Genomic DNA, 17196 nt, shown 5'->3' with positions numbered 1-17196 from the left:
ATGTGCAGTTGCACTGCGTCATTGCTTTAATAGTCTAATGCAGGTCATACATGGAGAACTTAGGCTGTTTCAGTGATGGGAAGGGAAACTGTGATCACCTCCGGATGCACTGGCAAGTTCAGTTGCCCCAAGAAAACAGCCCAGGTTGGATATGGTGTCCGAGGAAAGCACTGAGGTCATTTTCATTTTGTAGTATGAATGGGAATATAAAGATTTTTTTATATAGGTTTTTTCTTCTTGATTGTTCATATTCATATTTCTCTGGTTTTTATAGATTTATTCTTTAAGTAATATTTTATTAGGATGTTAGAAAGGCCTGTTATATAGAAGGCTTTCCTCTTGTAGGTCTGATATTGTTAGCAGACAACATAATAGGTACAAAGTTCATGATTCTGTAGTTCTTAGGGCAAACCTTTCAATGTCTGGGTCAGATAAGATTTTAGTCTCGTATGAAGAATCCTTGCCCATTATCATTTAGGTTAGGTTAAGTAAACACTTAGTTTGACGTAGATATATGTTTCTTTATATCTCACCAATCAGAGGATTATTACTCAAATTACCACTGTCTTTTCTAACCAATTATGCTGTTTGAATATTGTTTTCTTGATTATGTCAGTCCATGTATAAAATACCATGTATTCCCGGAAAAGAAGAAGAAGAAGAAGAAGAAGAAGAAGAAGAAGAAGAAGAAGAAGAAGAAGAAGAAGAAGAAGAAGAAGAAGAAGAAAGTTGTCAATTTATGGTTAGCTATTTGGTCTGTCAGTCCATGTATAAGATATCATGTATTCCCTGAATATGTTCAGAATATGTTCAAGAAGAAGAAGAAGATGAAGAAGAAAGTTGTCAATTTATGGTTAGCTATTTGGTCTAATTGTTTTCCTGTTAATTGATGAAGAAGAAGAAGAAGAAGAAGAAGAAGAAGAAGAAGAAGAAGAAGAAGAAGAAGAAGAAGAAGAAGAAGAAGAAGAAGAAGAAGAAAGTTGTCAATTTATGGTTAGCTATTTGGTCTAATTGTTTTCCTGTTAGTTGAAGCGTATTCCCTGAATATGCTGAGAAGAAAGTAGTCAATTTTGGATGGACTATTTGGTCCAACTGTTTTTCTTGTTAATTGAAATAAAACATAGATCTTCCTCCTAATTTGACTTCATTTTTGACATGGAATCTAATATGTACAACAATTTTAAGGTATCAGCACCTACGAGCAAGTGCAAGATCGGAACACCATGAAAGACGCCATCATTTTGGTCCAGTCCATCCTTCTGTTCATGTTCGTAAGCTTCCCTCTGTTCATGATTCTGGGGAAGGTGAGTGTGTCGGGCGTCCCCACTGAAAGGCCACTTCTAGCGCTGCTAACGTTTGGGATGGAACATACGAATGGCTTCCGTGACACGCTGTTGTGTGCATTGCGTTGTGGTTATTTTGATCGTTTGCGGGTATTTCATTTTTATTTATTTATTTGGCTCAGGGCAACTCACACAATTACAGCAGATAAAACAACTTCTTGAATAAAATTACGATATGTTAAATCTAAAAACAGCGTAAAGTGCTAGCCATGGCGTTGTAAAAATGGCCAGAATCCGACAGTCAGTTAAGCGCATGGCCTGGGTCTTGTCAGTGGCGCACAGGCTATTCAGTCAGTGTAATATCGATGTTAGTTATATTATAAGGGCTTTTTTGGTAGAAAAAGCCCAGCAGGAACTCATTAGCATAATAGGCCACACCCCATGTCTTCCTTTGGCTTGCCAGGGTGCCCCACGGCTGTGCGGAGCCCGGGCATTTAAATGCCGCCCCGATCCTTCCAGGGCCCCCTGGCCTGCCCACCTCGGAGTTGCTGGAGGGGGGGTTGATCTCCAGGCCTTCCCTCTGTAGCCACACATGCAGAGGTTTTGGCTGTAGTGGGCATGGCCATCTCTGAAGCCGGCCGGAACTCCGTTCCTGTGCGTTCCTGCCCAAAAATAGCTCTGCCTGTAATCCAGGGGTCATTTCGTAGAAAAAGAGGTGCAAGAGCTCATTAGCATAACTTATTAGCATAACTTATTTGCATGTGCCACACCCCCTGACATCACCGGAAGTGTGTCAGAAGGCAACACCCACCACTCAGGCTCCACTGGACTCTTTTGGATTGTTAGCTATTGGGGGGGGGAAACGTGCAGATCTGTCCTCGCAGAGGAGGGAGAGCTTGTACCTGAATAAAACCTGGTCTTAAGGGTGCCACTGGACTGTTTTGGACTGGGGGGCACTCTGCAGCTTACCTGGCTGCTTCTTGCCCTGACTAAGGGCTGCTGGGAGCAGGGGGTGGGGCTTGTTGCATGTGCCCACCCCCTGGGCTCTTTACTGCCAGAGCTCCGCTCCTGTGCGCTCCTGCAGGAAATCACCCCTGCTGTAATCTCTCCGGTAGGCTTGGAAGCAGGGCCTCATATGGATGGGTGTGGCTCCTTAATGAAAAGCCCGGTGGAAGAGCTCCATTTTACAGGCCCCGTGGAACTGTAGAAGGTCCCGCAGGGCCCTGATGTCTTCCGGGAGTTCATCCACCAGTGTGGAGCCACCACCGAGAATATTTAATACAAATTTATAAAACAGAAACTTTCAGACTCTCCTCCTCAAAGCAGTGTGGGATAAGTGCACGGACCACGAGTATCTGTCCTTCGTTCAAATCACCGTCAGAGCTCTCCGAGGGAAACCAGTTGCCTGTCTCCAGCCTCCTGGGTGTTGACGTTTCTTTTGCCAATTTCAGTGGAGAATTTCAAGGCTTCCCTAAAACATCAGTGGGGTTTTGAAACAAGACCAGCAAGTACGGAAGAGAAGAGTAATGGTTGGCTAAGGAGTCTGAGGCAGGCAATGAGTAACTTGGCATGTGGTTCTAATTCCCCCTTCTTCTTCTTTTAGGGTGATGGTAAGGAAGCCCCTGGTGAGGACCACACGTATGAGGTAAGCAGCAATGAAGCAGTTAAATCTGGAAGAGCTGGGTTTGAATCCCGACTGTGCTGTGAAGCTCATGGGGTGACCTTGGGTGCCTCGTGCACCCTCTGGACACTTGGTGTGTTACAGAGTCAATCTGGCCAGCCGCAAAGACTTCTGATCAGACGGAATTCTGGGAATTCTGCGCTCCCCCACCACATCTAGGCTTGATTCGGCCTGGGACCGCAGGGTGTGTGTGGAGAGGGGGAGGGCTCAGGCCTTCCTCCTTGCACTGTTTTCCAGGGAGCTGCGATCTGTCCAGACGAAAGGGACGTGTACTGTCAATGCTCCCTCTAAGCCATGGAGTTGTGTGAGCACAAATGCTACTTCGTGAGCCGCTGGCATGAAAGTTGGTGAGCGAGCCATTTGGCTGCTGCAGAAATCAGTTTGCTCTGGAGCCCTTCTTCCTGAGCCGAGACAAAAATGCGTGAGCCGGAGGCTAGAAAGCTGTGAGCTAGCTTACACTAACTCGGCTTAGGGGGAACACTGGTACTGATGGCTACACATAAGTTTCCCTGGTGGGGATAACAGCGGAGTAATTTCAGACTGGGAGAATGGCATGGGGGGCGGGATTTCAGCTTCTTGTCCACCTGGGCTGTGGTCTCCGTCGGGCCCCCACATGCCCGAGAACTGCATTTCAGTCCGCCACATGGCTGGTCGAAAATCCTCCCAGAAGAGACCTGGCAGGGCCTTTGTCAAAAGCCGAACCAGCCTTCGGCCCAACAGTGCTGGTGAGGATCAGCTGGGGAAAGGAGAGTTCTGTGTGCTGCCCTGAGCTTCTTGAGAGGAGGACAAAATGAAAAGGGGCTAGACCGGATTTTCAGAACAACCAAGCATGAAAAAGAGCATTTTTTCCCCCATAGGCAGAGGACGTTGCAAGAGGTAGCAGCAGATGGGGCCTGGTCCCGAGCTGTGGGTGAGAGTGCAGAAGGGGGAAGGCAGGTCTCCGCAACGAGACGTGCCAGAGACACAGTGTTCCCTCTAAGCTGAGTTAGTGTGAGCTAGCTCACAGTTTTCTAGCCTCCGGCTCACACATTTTGTCTTAGCTCAGGAAGGACAGCTCCAGAGCAAACTAATTTATACGGTTTCCAAATCGCTCGCTCACAGTTTTAATGCCAGCAGCTCACAAAGTAGAACTTTTGCTCACAAGACTCCATAGCTTAGAGGGAACATTGCCAGAGAGGCTGGCTTTTCAAACAGTCTGGTCCTTCTTCCCCCGGCCCCGAGGCAGAAGTGCCACACAGAGATCATTCCAGTGGCAGCAACATGGTGTCCCTTGACACTAACTGAGCTTCCAGAAAAGCTGAGATCTCGCAAGGATCTCTGTTTTGATCCTTTCCACACAGGCCACTGAATTAGTTTGTAGGAAAAACAAGAACAAAAATTAATTGCGGCAGAAGCTTTCAGGAGCTGGAGTCCACTGGAGATTTGCGGAGGAGCTTTTGTATAACTTGCAAAGGTTTACAACATTTTGCATGGGATAAAGGAGAAAGGAGTACTTTTCTCCCTTTCTCACAGCACAAGAACTTGTGGGCACTCAATGAAATCAGTGAGCAGTCAGGTTAGAACAGATCAAAGAAAGTACTTCTTCACCCAGATAATAATTAACACATGGTATTCACTGCTGCGGTGGCTCAAGTGGTTAAGACGCTGAGCTGCAGGCTGTGGAAGGTCGGTAGTTCAGCAGTTAGAGACCTGAGTGTGCCGCATGACGGAGTGAGCTCCCGTCTCTAGTTCCAGCTCCTGCCAACCTAGCAGTTCGAAAGGAAGAAATTGCAAGTAGATAAATAGGGACCACTTCAGTGGGAAGGTAACAGCGTTCCGTGCACCTTGATGTTTAGTCATGCCGGCCACATGACCACGGAAACGTCTTCGGACAGCGCTGGCTCTTCGGCTTTGAAACGGAGATGAGCACCGCAATTCTAGAGTGGGATTCGACTGGCTTTCGAGCAAGGGAACCTTTGCCTTTACCTTTATTCACTGCCGCAGGAAGTGGTGGTGGCTACAAGCATCGGCAGCTTCAAAAGGGGATTGGATAAACAGATGGAGCAGTGGCTACTGGCCACAAGGTAGAGATGGAACACCCCGTCTGGGCAGTGATGCTCTGCCTTCTTGCTGCCTGGGGAGCCACAGTGGGAGGGCTTCGAGAATTCTGGCCTCGCTGGTGGACCTCCCGCTAAGCTGTAGAGTCTTGTGAGCAAAAATTCTACTTAGTGAGCTACTGGCATGAAAGTGGTGAGTGAGCGATTGGGCTACTGCATAAATTCTTTTGCTCTGGAGCCATCCCTTCCTGAGCTAAGGCAAAAATGTGTGAGCCGGAGGCTAAAAAAACTGTGAGCTGGCTCACACTAACTCAGCTTAGAGGGAACACTGCTCCTGATGTCACTTATTTATTTATTTAATTAATTAATTTATATCCCGCCCTCCCCGAAGGCTCAGGGCGGCTCACAAGGGGCATAAATGCCGAAGTTAAAGCAATAAAACAACACAAAACAGTATAAAATACAATAAATACAATTCACTGAAATTCCTTCCGCGGTGCTCCAAAGATATTTAACTATAGATGCAAGATGGGGTTCCAAGATAACTTATGCTAAGCAACAACAGTAATCATAATAATATACAGTAGCAACAATATACGTCCCTACAGCGCTGTCATCTGCCAGGAACGTCTCACACCCCCAGTATTGTCCGCTCCAGAGATGGTCAATTTGCGGAATTAAGAAGAAAGGGGGGGTGCAGATGGAACAATGATGGCGGATGATGGTGGCGGCGGCTCCTACTCGAAAGCTTGGGTTTTGGCCACTATGGGACACAGAGTGTTGGACTGGATGGGCCATTGGCCTGATCCAACATGGCTCCTCTTGTGTCCTGATGGAATTAGCTCAGGCTTCCAAAGTGTTTTGCTTTGACCTCTCCACTGGAACACCTAAAAGCTTTCCTTAACAGCTTTCCATCTGTGACATGCAAACTCATTCAGGAGGTGGGCTATCACTACAAGAGGGCGGGAGAAGGTGGCTTCATTCAGATCCACTCTGTTCTTCTGCAGGGCCTGGCTGTTGAACTGGCCGATACCTACGAAGACATTGGTACCTACCAGGACAAAGCAGAGAAGTGGGACCTTGGGGAGCACCCATGTGAAGAGTGACGCCCGCTGCAGGGTGGTTCCTCTTGTGGGCACGGCCCAGTGTGAGTTTCCCACTGGATGTGGCAGACGGCCTCCTAGTTCCTGGAGGCACTCTAGGGAGTCCTCTCGGTGCCAGCTCGCTTGCCTTTCTTGTCATCAGCTCAACTACTAGAGCAGCTTCAGCGTCTGAGATTCTATGGACTTTGGGGGTATTGTTAAGAGACACACCAATATAGGAAGGTGGAAGATGGACTCAAGTCAGACTGGACAAATAAAAGAAGTGGGGGGCAATATCAGACCACAGAAGAGAGATTTGAAGATGGGAGGGAATTTCTGACAAACTCATCTAGCTTAGCTTTTCTTGCAAAAAGGAAATGCATTCTTTTAATTTGTTTTTTTCCTTCTCTGTTTCCGAGTACGGAAGGGCACAAACAGGCTCTGTATCTTCTTGGTGATTTTTTAAGGAGGTGGATGCTATGTGGAAGTTTGTCAAATCCAGTATTTCTAAACCGAATTCTTCTTAAAAAGTTCTAAATCCAGACTTGATGAAGAAGATGGGGACTCTCCATTTATCCCAAAAAGGTAAATTGTTTGCCTACAGAGCCCCAATTCACAGGCAGTTCTTTCTTTTGAAAGAACAAATGCTTTCTTTCCCATTAGAACACTAGTTAACAGTGCCTAGTTTTGATTTAGCAGGTTAAATACCATCTGTCCTTCTCTTGTGGCCCCAAACTGAAAATACAGGCATTATTGGGCACTCACAGTTTACCTTTCACAGGTAAAGATCTGTGACCTGCATCCCGTTAGCTTGTGGCTGAAGCTGTAAGATTTACGTCGCCATCCTAAGCAGAGTTGCACCCTCCTGATCTCATTGACGTAAAAGGTGTTGTTAACGCTTCTTTGTCTGGCACTATTCAAACAGGTTAAAGAAAACGGAGTTTAAGGTTTTCAGGTGGGTAGCTGTGTTAGTCCATAGTAGCAGAGCAAAAAGTCAAGTACTGTAGCACCTTACAGACCCACAGCATTTTCCTGGGGGTAAGCTTTTGTATGTCAAAGTTCCATCTTTAAGAGTCTGAGAACATTGAGTTTGACAAACTGCTACGTGACTGTCCTTAAATTTCACCAGTGATACCTAAAATGCAAGACACAGTCTACAAAGAAGCTCTCTTGTGCAAGAGAACTTCCCGGTAGATTTTGTCCTTAAAATTGTTTTAGCAGCAACCTACGAAACCTTTCAAACTAAAAAAATAAAGCGTTCTAAGACTGAAATTGTTGTGGATTTTAGTTAATGTGAATGTTCACTCGGTGCGTATTGCTTGCCATAGATCAAAGCCTCATTAAAATCCAAAGCAGCGTTTTATCAGAGCAGCTCTCTCTCGCTCTCGCTCTCTCCCCCCCCCCCACTTGTGTGTAAAGCAGGGCTTTTTTTGTAGAAAAAGCCCAGCAGGAACTCATTAGCATAATAGGCCACACCCAACAGCAGAAATTCATTTGCTTATTAGGACACACCCCTGACAGCACAGCTCATTAGCATATTAGGCCACACACCCCATGTTCGCAGAAGTGTGGTCATCCAGACACACTCGCCTTTTGCTTCTTATTCTGTTTACCTTGTTTGTTGTCAAAACCCAGGGCCTTTTTTTGTAGCAGGAACTCCTTTGCATGTTAGGCCACACACCCCTAATGTAGCCAGTCCTAATGAGTTTCTGCTGTTGGGTGTGGCCTATTATGCTAATGAGTTCCTGCTGGGCGTGGCCAACTCGGGAGCCAGCTGGAACTCCGTTCCTGTGCGTTCCTGCCCAAAAATAGCCCTGATAAAGTGACATCAAGTCACCTGGTGGGATTTTCAAGGCAAGAAACTGTCAGGCTTCTGGACAAGTTACTCCCAACAACACTCCTCGGCAGCGATTTGTTCATTGAGAAATAGACATGATCCAGGCCAGAACAGCACTGTGTCAGAACTGAGAGTTTTGGTGGGTACAGGCACAGTTACAGGTAATTCAAACAAGACCCCACCGTCATGGGTGACCAATCACACACTGCATTCATCCCGCCTAGCTGTTGCGTTGTCCACCCACCCCCTCTGGGAAAATATACGATCCCACTATCTACCCTAGCAAGCTGGCACCAAAGGCTTCAAGGACGTTCCTCTGGGAGGAAGGCTTTTTCGGGAAAAGTTATAGCTTCTGCGATAGCGAGTCACACACTCAGCATTCACTCCCCCCCCCTTTGTAGGAATTCTCCCTTCCCCCACAGCCATGGCAAACTAAACGGAGCCTTCACTCTAGAGCAGTGGTGGCGAACCTATGGCACGGGTGCCAGAGGTGGCACTCAGAGCCCTCTCTGTGGGCACGCGTGCCATCGCCCCAGCCAGGCCCAGACCATCATTAAAGTGTCGAATTCTCTGCCAAATAATTTTAAGTACATGAAAGCATTTGGGATTGCTTTCCTTACTTTGTTTGGATCATCTTAAGTTAATGTATGGGTTGTTTTTTCTAAAGTAAAACCTCAGTATTCAGGTTAAATGGCCGTGTTGGCACTTTGCGATAAATAAGTGGGTTTTGGGTCGCAGTTTGGGCACTCGGTCTCTAAAAGGTTCGCCACCACTGCTCTAGAGGAAATGGAGGTTGGCATATCTTGCCAGTGTCAGACTCCTGCAACAATCAGAATCAACGACTTGCTTCTTTAGAAGATCAGTTTATTGATCAGTATCGGCAGAACGTCACTACCTCAGGATCTGTGTTAAGACTGAAGGAAAAAGTGCGGGGTAGACAGAGAAACGGGGTTCAAAGAAGGACACAAGGCGGCAGAGAGCCAGTCAAGGTAAGGAGCGGGGCCTGCCAGAATCTAACGGCCCCTTGTTCCCAGAGGACGATGTTACAACGAGGAACCAAGGTCATACACATAAACCATTCAGGTAAGGGAGCATCACGCAGACAGCAAGAAAGTGAAAGTTACATTCCAAGGAATCCCTTCCCCCTCCACACCAGCCTTCACGGCAGCCGAGCTAACAGCCAGCTTGTTAGATTCTTCTGGATGACTCCAGTCAGCCCTGATTCAGATATGGGCATGCACTTAAGAAGCCCTGGGCATTTCGTTAGCTTTCCTATATCAGATCATTTAACCTAGTCAGAGGAATACCTTAGTAGCATTTCAGATTCGTTATGGGTATAGTACGCAAGTGAATACTATCAGAGAATCTCTGCTTCCATTTTAAGCTTTCATTAAAATATAACTATTGCTTCTTAACTTGCTTAATTATACCATCATCATTGGTACATAGATAATTAAAGGAGAGCAATTGCTCAGGGTAAAAGAGGAGAGCGGAAAAGTGGGCTTGAAGCTCAACATCAAAAAAACTAAGATCATGGCATCCGGCCCCATCACTCCTTGGCAAATAGAAGGGGAAGTCGTGGAAGTAGTGACAGACTTCACGTTCCTGGGATCCCAGATCACCGCAGACTGTGACAGCAGCCATGAAATTAAAAGACGCCTGCTCCTTGGGAGGAAAGCGATGGCGAACCTAAACAGCCTGATAAAAAGTAGAGACATCACCCTGCCAACCAAAGTCCGCATGGTCAAAGCAATGGTATTCCCAGTAGTCATGCATGGCTGCGAGACTTGGACTATAAGGAAGGCCAAGCACCGAAGAATAGATTCTTTTGAACTATGGTGCTGGAGAACACTCTTGAGAGTCCCTTGGACTGCAAGAAGATCAAATCAGTCAGTCCTAAAAGACATCAACCCTGACTGTTCCCTGGAAGGCCAGATAATGAAACTGAAGCTCAAATACTTTGTCCACCAAATGAGAAGGGAGCACTCCCTGGAGGAGACCCTGATGCTGGGAAAGATTGAAGGTCAAAGAAGATGGGGACGGCAAAACAGTGCAGATGTGTGCCCCTCTTTGGTGCAGGGGTTAAGTGCACGGGCGATAACCTGGGAGAACCGGGTTCGATTCCCCACTCCTCCACTTGCACCTGGCTGGATGACCTTGGGCAAGCCGTAGTTCTGAGAAGAGCTGTCCTTGAAAAAGAGCAGTTTCTGTCAGAGCTCTCTCAGCCCCGCCTACCTCACAGGGTGTCCGTTGTGGGGAGGGGAAGGGAAAGGAGATTGTAAGCCGCTCTGAGACTCCTTGGGGTAGTGAAGGGCGGGGTAGAAATCCAATCTTTTCTTCTTCTAAATTAAAAGAATTTCATGGGTCAGATCAGAAGCAGTTGAGAGGAATTAACTAGAGCTAGGCCAATTTGGACCCAGAATCAGGTTGTTGGTTTTTTTGTTTTTACAGAGTTGCAACCTGCAAACAGATAATGACGCTCCCCCAGGAAACACTCAAACCCCAGCAAGGGAAACAAAGCCAGCCCCAACAAGTACAATTACTTATTACTTACACATCTGGACTCTAATTAGCCCTTCCAGTTCGGTGTAGTGGTGAGGAGCATGGACTCTAATCTGGGAGAACCGGGTTTCAATGTATCTGAAGAAGTGCACATGCACATGAAAAATTATACCCAGAATAAAACTTTGTCGGACTTCAAGGTGCCACTGGACTAAAGGTGCCACTGGACTCAAACTTTGTTCTGACAGCTGAAAACTTTCAGTGCACCACCATCTACCAAAGAAACAACCTGACTATCAGGGTGAAAGCAATAAAATACTGTCTCTCTGGGGCCGGGGCCAGCTCACTCACTAGGTGAACTAGGCGATCGCCTAGAGCGGGCTGGCCCTTAGGGGCGCCAAACTGCACCTGGCCCGTACTCTGGGAGTTTCTTGGTTATTTGTGTTTTTCATTCTTCCTAAAATGCATTTATTTTGGAAAATTGGTGGGCGCCGGGGGGGGGGCAGAAGGGATCCTTGCCTAGGGTGCAAAATAAGCTGGGGCCGGCCCTATCTGGGGAGGGGGAGGGGAGTGAAGCAGAAGATGGGAGGGACTTCTTGCCTGTACTGGCTCATGTTCACCCTAATCATCATCAAACGCCAGCCCCAAAACTTGCTCAAAATTAAGACATAGAAACAGCAGTCCAGATGTTACTTTGTTTATTTCGTAGAAAAAGAGGGGCAGGCGCTCATTAGCATGACTCATTAGCATAACTTATTTGCATGTGCCACACCCCCTGACATCACCGGAAGTGTGTCAGAAGGCAACACCCACCGCTCAGGCTCCACTGGACTGTTTTGGATCGCTAGCTATTGGGGGGGGGGGAACGTGCAGATCTGCCCTCATAGAGGAGGGAGAGCTTGTACCTGAATAAAACTTGGTCTTAAAGGTGCCACTGGACTGTTTTGGACTGGAGAGCCGGGGGGGGGGCTCTGCAGCTTACCTGGCTGCTTCTTGCTCTGACTGAGGGCTGCTGGGAGCAGGGGGCGGGGCTTGTTGCATGTGCCCGCCCCCTGGGCTCTTTACTGCCGGAGCTCTGCTCCTGTGCGCTCCTGCAGGAAATGACCCCTGTTTATGACATATGCATAGAAAAGAAAACACATGTATCTAGTGAGGCCCTTGTGCCTGCTGGCCGGCAGCCAACTGGGTTCCTTTTTGTTTTTGGCTGTCCTGCCGCAGCTGATATATGGGGGCCCCGTGAGGCTTACTGAGCAAGAGACAGTCAGAGGTGGAATTGCCATCGCTAGGCTCTGCATCACAACCCTGGTTTTCCTTGGAGGCCTCCCATCCAAATACTAGCCTATAGTTAGCAGAGTGCCCCAGGCTTTAACATAGCAAAGCATTTCTAGTCACGCTGAGTGTGTGTGAGCAAGAAACAAAAGTAAAACGGAGCCTCTCTATATTTCAAACTAATAATAGGAGTTTTATTATATGAACTCCATTTCTAGATAGGAAAGTGGTGAGATAGGTTCTCTAATCTGATCTAACTAACTAGATGGATGGAGATGCAGGGAAGCCTTCTGCCAAAGGTGGAGGGTCATAGTGTTGTGTGCGTGAGAGGGGAAGAAGCAGGAAGAAAGGAAACTTTCCCCTACAAATAGCAATCTACAGTAAAGGGATAGCATCGGAGAGAAGGAAAGGATGTTCTTTGCCCTGGCCTCTTTATCTCTCTGACTCCATTGTGGTCTTCCTCTGTAGTCTGAGGCAGGAGACAGCATAAAAAGTCCTTCACTTCCAAGCTAACACTGTAATGGTGCACAACCTGATTAAAGAGTAAAGGTAAAGGTTCCCTGGCTCGAAAGCCGGTCGAATCCGACTCTAGGATTGCGGTGCTCATCTCCGTTTCAAAGCCGAAGAGCCAGCGCTGTCCGAAGACGTTTCCATGGCCATGTGGCCGGCATGACTAAACACCGAGGCGCACGGAATGCTGTTACCTTCCCACTGAAGTGGTACCTATTTATCTACTTGCAATTTCTTGCTTTCGAACTGCTAGGTTGGCAGGAGCTGGAACTAGAGATGGGAGCTCACTCCGTCATGCGGCACACTCGGGTCTCAAACTGCTGAACGACTGACCTTCCACAGCCTGCAGCTCAGCATCTTAACCACTTGAGCCACCGCAGCTCCGATTAAAGAGTAGATAAAGGTTTACTTGATAGGAAAGAGGGGAGAGAGAGATAGGTTCCTAACTACATCTCTAGCGGAGAAAGAGAGTAAGACTGAGACATTTTCCGCAGGGATGGTTCTCCCTGTGCCTGCACTTGTATTCCTCTGCTGCTTTCCCTCATTTCCGGAGATGTTTTTGCAGTCTCCAGCACAAAAATGCAGTTTGTTCCCTCTTGTTCTGCAGCATCAGACTTCCCTGTTTCCGGGGATTCCCGTGCTGCACCACAAGAGGGGGGAAACTGCATTTTTGCTCCTGGGACTGCAGAAATGAGGGAAAGCAGCAGAGGAATACAAGTGCTATTGAGATATATGTCTAGGTTGAGGTAGCAAGCAGTTACTGGATCTAGATCAGTATGATCTGTGTGTAAGTCTCAGCTGTCATGCTAAGTGGTTAAGGCAATTACAGCCAGGTGTTAAACTGCCAGGTGATACTCTTCTAGCATTGTTAGACTAGGTAATTAATGTATCCTGTTCAGTGTTCCCTCTAAGCTGAGTTAGTGTGAGCTAGCTCACAGTTTTTTAGCCTCCGGCTCACCCATTTTTGTCTCAGCTCAGGAAGGAGGGCTCCAGAGCAAGCTAATGTATGCAGCAGCCAAATCATTCACTCACAACTTTAATGCCAGTAGCTCACGAAATAGAATTTTTGCTCACAAGACTCCATAGTTTAGAGGGAACATTGATCCTGTTAGTGATTGGGTGGGGTTAGTATTTAAGCTATCAGCTTTAAAAACGGGGGGGGGGACTTAGTTCTCTCCAACGAAGGCATGTTATGCTGTAAGACAGTCTGTATAGCTCTGTGTAAATATTCACCATTATCTCTAAGTAAACTTTATGCACCTTCATCACCAGTTGGTCTCCAGCTTCTTCTTTACTGCACCCAATAAGTGCAGGGGCGGGGAGAGCTGTCCCTGCAGAAAACGTCCGAGTGTGGCACTTCCAAGAAGGAGGAAGCTGCCCGAAGAGTAGCAATCTGGAGACAGACAAGGAATGGCACTCAAAAGGAGAGAAGGTGCTGACCTCAATATGCTATCTAATTGTCCTCTTGGCTGTCCCTTGCAGGGTGGTCTTCTCTTCTTCTTTGTGCACCAGACATTGCCTTTCCCAACAGGGCCAACCCGGCTTAGCTTCCAAGATCGGATGAGTTCAGCTAGCATTCATGTTTGCTGGATGCTAATACTTAAAGATGGAGCTGCAGTGGCTCAAGTGGTTAAGATGCTGAACTGCAGGCTGTGGAAGGTCGGTAGTTCAGCAGTTTGAGACCCGAGTGTGCCGCGTGACGGAGTGAGCTCCCGTCTCTAGTTCCAGTTCCTGCCAACCTAGCAGTTCGAAAGCAAGAAATTGCAAGGAGATAAATAGGTACCACTTCGGTGGGAAGGTCACAGCGTTCCGTGCGCCTTGGGGTTTAGTCATGCCGGCCACATGACCACGGAAACGTCTTCGGACAGCGCCGGCTCTGTGGCTTGGAAATGGAGATGAGCACCGCAACCCTAGAGTCGGACTCGACTGGCTTTCGAGCAAGGGAAACCTTGACCTATACCTAATACTTATAGAGTGAAATCAGCTGTGGGGACTTCAGCCTCACAACAAAGAGAACAGCGTAAAACTTTTGGCAGCTGTCTGAAGCCATTACCAGTGGGGGAAAGGGGTTGCCTCGGATCCCCAGTGTCCCCTTCCCAAGTTCTGAATACCCACCCCCAGATTTGCAGCGTCCCCCCCCCAAGGGACCACATGACTCTCATTCAATACCACTGGTTTACAAGAACACACTCCAATACTGGCAGTATAAATGAAGAACCAGGGCCTTTCTGAACGGAACCTCCCTGAGACCTGCGGGGAATGAAAGGCAGCTGCAGAGGTAAAGGTTCCCTTGCTCGAAAGCCAGTCGAGTCCGACTCTAGGGTTGCGGTGCTCGAAGAGCCAGCGCTGTCCAAAGACGTTTCCGTGGTCATGTGGCCGGCGTGACTAAACACCGAGGCCGTGCACGGAACGCTGTTCCCTTCCCTTTGAACTGCTCGGTTGACAGGAGCTGGAACTAGAGACGGGAGCTCACTCCGTCATGCGGCACACTCGGGTCTCGAACTGCTGAACTTCTGACCTTCCACAGCCTGCAGTTCAGCGTCTTAACCCCTTGAGCCACCGCAGCTCCTTAGGTAGTATTAGACCTGGAGAAAAGGGTCTTTGTCGCCAGGTATGAATGAAGCTCCAAACAGCCTGGACAATGTGCTGTGCTGATGCACTCAAGCCAGCTGTGCAGCTTCTTCTGACAGGCAGACACCTACAATGGCCACCTTTTAGTGTCGGCAGAGTCCCTATGCTGCTGGGTATCTGGCAGAAATCCAGCAGGTGAGATGCTGGAGAGGCTGAAAGCGGAAGCGCCTGAGTTGCCCCCCCTGTCCCCAGCCACAGGACAGAAAGGAAGGTGAAGGGACGGAACAGATGCATTGTCCTGTTTTCTTCCCTGGAGCTCTAACCCAACTTCCCACGTGACGTTCTGCTCAAGGAAAAGGGCAAGCGGGGCAGCAAATGGAATAGTCTTGAAGGGAATATCGTGAGCTATTGGAAGAAACCAGGGGTCATTTCCTGCAGGAGCGCACAGGAGCGGAGCTCTGGCAGTAAAGAGCCCAGGGGGCGGGCACATGCAACAAGCCCCACCCCCTGCTTCCAGCAGCCCTCCGTCAGAGCAAGAAGCAGCCAGCTAAGTTGCAGAGCTCCCACTGGCCCCCTGGCCCAAAACAGTCCAGTGGCACCTTTTAAGACCAAGTTTTATTTAGGTACAAGCTCTCCCTCCTCTGTGAGGACAGATCTGCATGTCCCCCCCCCCCAATAGCTAGCAATCCAAAACAGCCTGTCAGACGGCTTCTATGGAAAGCAAGAGGGAGTCCCGAGACCTGGAAGGGGAAGGCAGCCATCCGGACGCCACCGGCTATACCAAAACCAAGGAGGGAGGTCGAGCTCGAATACAGAACAGACAGGCATGGAAGAGAAACAGAGAAGAGGACAAGCAACATGGAGAGGAAGGAAAAGCCTGTTGGGTCCCAACAGAGAAGATGCCAGACAACGGGGAGAACGGGCACTGTGGCTTTAAGTGGGAGGGTTGGAAATTAAGGGGAATAAAGAAGTCCGAAACCTCAACCGGTGAGGAGATGATTCGAAAGCAAAGACCCAATCAGCTGTGACGTAACACTGATGGGGAGCTTCCGCTCTAATAAAGGACAGTCACACCCTATTAGGGTTGTTGTTGTGACCGGTCGACACTCTGAGGCTTGAGAATACGGACTTCATGTTCCTCTGTCTACCTCTCCCCCTGATCCACAAGGGCCGGGACGCGAGGATCGTGACACAGTCCAGTGGAGCCTGAGCGGTGGGTGTTGCTTTCTGACACACTTCCGGTGATGTCAGGGGGTGTGGCATATGCAAATGAGTTATGCTAATGAGCTCCTGCACCTCTTTTTCTACGAAATGACCCCTGGAAGAAACCAAACAAAGCCCTCTTTTCCTCTGTATTCTTTTTCTCTAACGTCTTGGGGGCCACTCTAGAATCCATCCAGAAGATCCCAACCTGATTGTGGATGGTAGAAACTTAACACACACACACACACCCCAGCTTCTTAGCAACTGGGTGCAAATGGGGCAGGCCAGGTCATCTGTGGGTGGGTGGGGGGCACCAGGCACCTGATGAGGGAACTCAGCAGTGACCCTTTCCCCTTTCAGAATGGCAGGAAAGGGCACAAGAACTCAAAGCACGTGAAGCGCTCTCTGGGCACATTCCGACCAGTGGAAAGCCGGCAGCTGCCCCTTGACTCAAAGTTGACTGGGCTGCCGGGGGCCGTGCTGAGAACAGATCTGGCCCTTCGTCTGCCAGCCAGCCACCCCTACTCTCTGAGGTACAATGCAAAGGCCGCGTTTTACATCACTCAGGCCATCCAAGTCATCTCAACAGCAGCAACATCCTCTGTGTGGTGGGCAGTGTTCCCTCTGAGCTGAGTGAGTGTGAGTTAGCTCACAGTTTTTTAGCCTCCAGCTCACACATTTTCGTCTTGGCTCAGGAAGGATGGGGCTCCAGAGCAATGTTCCCTCTAAGCTGAGTTAGTGTGAGCCAGCTCACAGTTGAGCGGTGGGTGTTGCCTTCTGACACACTTCCGGTGATGTCAGCGGGTGTGGCATATGCAAATGAGTTGTGCTAATGAGCTCCTGCACCTTTTTTTCTACGAAATGACCCCTGGAAGAAACCAAACAAAACCCTCTTTTTCTCTGTATTCTTTTCCTCTAAAGTCTTGGGGGCCGCTCTAGAATCCATCCAGAAGATCCCAACCTGATTGTGGATGGTAGAAACTTAAACACCCCGCCCCCCCAGCTTCTTAGCAATTGGGTGCAAATGGGGCAGGGCAGGTCATCGGTGGGGGTGGGGGGCACCAGGCACCTGACGAGGGAACTCAGCAGTGACCCTTTCCCTTTTCAGAATGGCAGGAAAGGGCACAAGAACTCAAAGCACGTGAAACGCTCTCTGGGCACATTCCGACCAGTGGAAAGCCGGCAGCTGCCCCTTGACTCAAAGTTGACTGGGCTGCCAGGG

At 48.6% G+C, this 17196-nt stretch overlaps 1 long non-coding RNA gene across 1 annotated transcript; it reads left to right on the top strand.

Annotated features, from left to right (window-relative positions):
- The first annotated feature begins 1214 nt into the window (after nucleotides 1–1214).
- Nucleotides 1215–6378, top strand: LOC107116339. Its single transcript, XR_001482704.1, has 3 exons — nucleotides 1215–1304; nucleotides 2887–2928; nucleotides 6008–6378. It is a non-coding gene; the product is annotated as an uncharacterized LOC107116339 (long non-coding RNA).
- The last annotated feature ends 10818 nt before the right edge of the window (nucleotides 6379–17196 follow it).

Source organism: Gekko japonicus, unplaced genomic scaffold (genome assembly GCF_001447785.1).
Source record: "Gekko japonicus isolate JY-2015 unplaced genomic scaffold, Gekko_japonicus_V1.1 scaffold3213, whole genome shotgun sequence".
NCBI lineage: Eukaryota > Metazoa > Chordata > Lepidosauria > Squamata > Gekkonidae > Gekko > Gekko japonicus.
This window is presented reverse-complemented; position numbering and strand designations above follow the sequence as displayed.